Source organism: Bison bison, unplaced genomic scaffold, assembly GCF_000754665.1.
Source record: "Bison bison bison isolate TAMUID 2011002044 unplaced genomic scaffold, Bison_UMD1.0 scf7180017864108, whole genome shotgun sequence".
In the NCBI taxonomy this organism is placed as follows: Eukaryota; Metazoa; Chordata; class Mammalia; order Artiodactyla; family Bovidae; genus Bison; species Bison bison.
The window spans coordinates 5,695,892-5,698,937 of NW_011494680.1; the positions used below are offsets into that span (position 1 = coordinate 5,695,892).

Consider the following 3,046-nt stretch of genomic DNA (forward strand, 5'->3'; position numbering starts at 1 on the left):
AAGCTGGAATCAAAAGTGCTGGGAGAAATATCAATAACCTCAGATATGCAGATGATACCACCCTTATGGTAGAAAGCAAAGAACTAAAGAGCCACTTGATGAAAGTAAAAGAGGAGAGTGAAAAAGTTGGCTTAAAACTCAACATTCAGAAAACTAAGATCATGGCATCTGGTCCCATCACTTCATGGCAAATAGATGCAGAAACAATGGACAGTGAGAGACTTTATTTTTTGGGGTTCCAAAATCACTGCAAATGGTGACTGTAGCCATGAAATTAAAAGACATATGATCCTTGGAAGAAAAGCTATGACTAACCTAGACAGCATATTAAAAAGCAGAGACATTATGTTGCCAACATAGGTCCGTCTAGTCAAAGCTATGGTTTTTCCAGTAGTCATGTATGGATGTGAGAGTTGGACTATAAAGAAAGCTGAGTGCCAAAGAATTGATGCTTTTGAACTGTGGTGTTGGAGAAGACTCTTGAGAGTCCGTTGGACTGCAAAGAGATCAAACCAGCCAACCCTAAAGGAAATCAGTCCTGAATATTCATTGGAAGGACTGATGCTGAAGCTGAAACTCCAATACGTTAGCTACCTTATGCGAAGAACTGACTCATTTGAAAAGACCCTGATGCTGGGAAAGACTGAAGGCAGGAGGAGAAGGGGACGACAGAGGATGAGATGGTTGGATGGCATCACCAATTCGAGGGACATGAGTTTGAGTAAGCTCTGGGAATGGGTGATGGACAGGGAAGCCTGGCATGCTGTAGTCCACAGGATCGCAAAGAGTTGGACATGATTGAGTAACTGAACTGAAAGCCCCTAGATACAAATTTCTGTGTGGACCTAAGCTCTGCTTTCCTGTGGGTATATTCGGAGGAGGGAACTACAGTCACATGGCATTTGCAGGAGCTGCCAGACCGGTGACCGCAGGGTGCACCTCTACTCCAGCCGTCCCGAGGGTGGTGGTGGGTGGGCCCTTGCTGTGGTCTGACCCGCCTCCTCCCACGACGCGTGGTGCTGCGTTCTTCATGTGTGTACTAGCCACTTGAGTGTCTTCCTGGGAGAAGCATCCATTCAGATCCTTTGCCCGTTTTATCAGTAGATTGTTTGACTTTCTGTTGTTCAGTCGTAAAGAGTTATTTATGTATTCTGGATAAGAGGACGCTTATCAGATAAACAATTTCCAAATATTGTCTCCCATTGTGTGGGTTGTCTCTTCACTTTCTTTAGTGTGTTGCTTGAGGAACAGAAGCTTTTAATGTACAATTTCTCTACTTTTTATCTGGTTGTTTTATGGACATCTCTTAAATCTAATTCTCTGCCAAAGCTTCAAGGACACTGACATTAGAGTGTGTTACGACCCTTCCAACCACTCAGACCAGAAGTCCAGGTCGCCCTCATCACTCCTGTCATCTCTGGTCTTCTTGAACACAGTTTTTGTTCCCACCAGCATGTTCAAGACCTTCCAGGACCTCCTGGAGTCTCCAGTACCTAATTTGGGGCCACAAGCTTCACGGTCCACTTCAAACCAGCATCACGGGATAGCCTTCCCCTCACAGCAGGCTCTTCAGTTCCCAGTTTCTCACCTTTGGGATATTATCTAAAAATGTATCTCAGCACCTTTCTTTCCTACCATTCCCAGGTGCCTCCTCTCCCTGGAGCCTTTCTCCCCCACAACCCTGTGCCCCCACAGCAGTGGAAAGCACCTGCTGTGCCCCGCTTCCTGCTGAGAAGCCACGTGCATCACCTCAGCTGCATGCCCTGGACCACAGCCACTACTGCTGCACCCAGAGCTAAGGAGACAGAAGGAGAAATGGCCAGGACCTTCTGGAAAAAGAGAATCTTCTTTCTTTTCTGCAGGAAATAGTCATGGAGAGACTACCTAATCCCAGAAAGACGCAGTGGGAAAGCAATACACAAAACATCAAGAGCATTTCCAACTCCAAGGGAAGCCTGGAGCTACCAGAGTCACAAAGAACAAGATTCATCTGTGTGTGGCAGGGGAGACTGGGACAGGAGACAGATCCTCCTCGGTGGCGAATTTGAGAGCATCTGAAATCGTGCTCCTCTAAAATACAATTTAGGGGTTGATACAGCTCCTTTGTTCACTTAGGCTGTTCCAGGCTGGGCTTTTTCTTATTGAAAACATAAAAATTCCTCATATAATACTTACCTCAAAGAAAAACATTATACAAGAGCATTAAAACCCGCAAAACAGAAATACTAATTATTTCTACTGGCATAATATTCTTTGCTTTATAACAGCAATCAACATAGGGTCATTAAAACAGAAAGTCCCCCTAGTACATTTAAATATGATTACATGAAAATTTTAATACTTAAAATGTTAATATGCCACTTTTAAACAAAGTAAACTTGTATAAATTAAGGATCTTATTATCAAAGGACATATTTTTCACAAAATACAATTTGAAACTTAAATACAATTTGTCTGAACATCAAAATATTATTGTTAATTAAAGAAAATCAGACATCCCAAGTTAAGGAATTCAGTGCTTTTCTCTGTATGGAAAGATGCAAGAGTCTGTGCTCACTGAAATCATTCCTTTGATATGTACCTCAGCTAACTGGGGCCATTATCCTGTGTTTTCACAGCATCTTGAGTTCCCTCAGGGCTCACCAGCTCACTATCCAAAGTAGCTGTAATTGCTGATGACTATGACATCCATTGTTTACTGATATAGAAGTAAATATTCCATTTCTCAAGGCAGAGTGTCACCTGGTTTGGCCTCAGTTGGGACTGTGCACATGAAGGGATGCAAACTTCTGCCACTCTTCATCTACAAGTGACTGTGAAAGCACTGTAGGTACTGATTTGAGGATTACAAATGCATTTTAGCAAGTGCGCAAATTTGCAAATCTGGCTAGATATTAACCAATAGCCATCTTCAGATTTACTAGGTGTTAGCACATTGTTGCTCAAAATGGTTGTACCTCTTTCACTTCCATCATAAGTTTCACCCCATCTAATGTCCCCACATCATTTCCAACCCTTAGTATTGTTACTATTTTTAACTTCTGTC

General features: G+C 42.7%; 1 protein-coding gene across 1 annotated transcript in view; it reads right to left on the bottom strand.

Annotated features, from left to right (window-relative positions):
* PRKDC (protein kinase, DNA-activated, catalytic polypeptide) overlaps positions 1–3,046 on the bottom strand; it is a 131,138-nt gene that overhangs the window by 18,792 nt on the left and 109,300 nt on the right. The window lies entirely within an intron of this gene.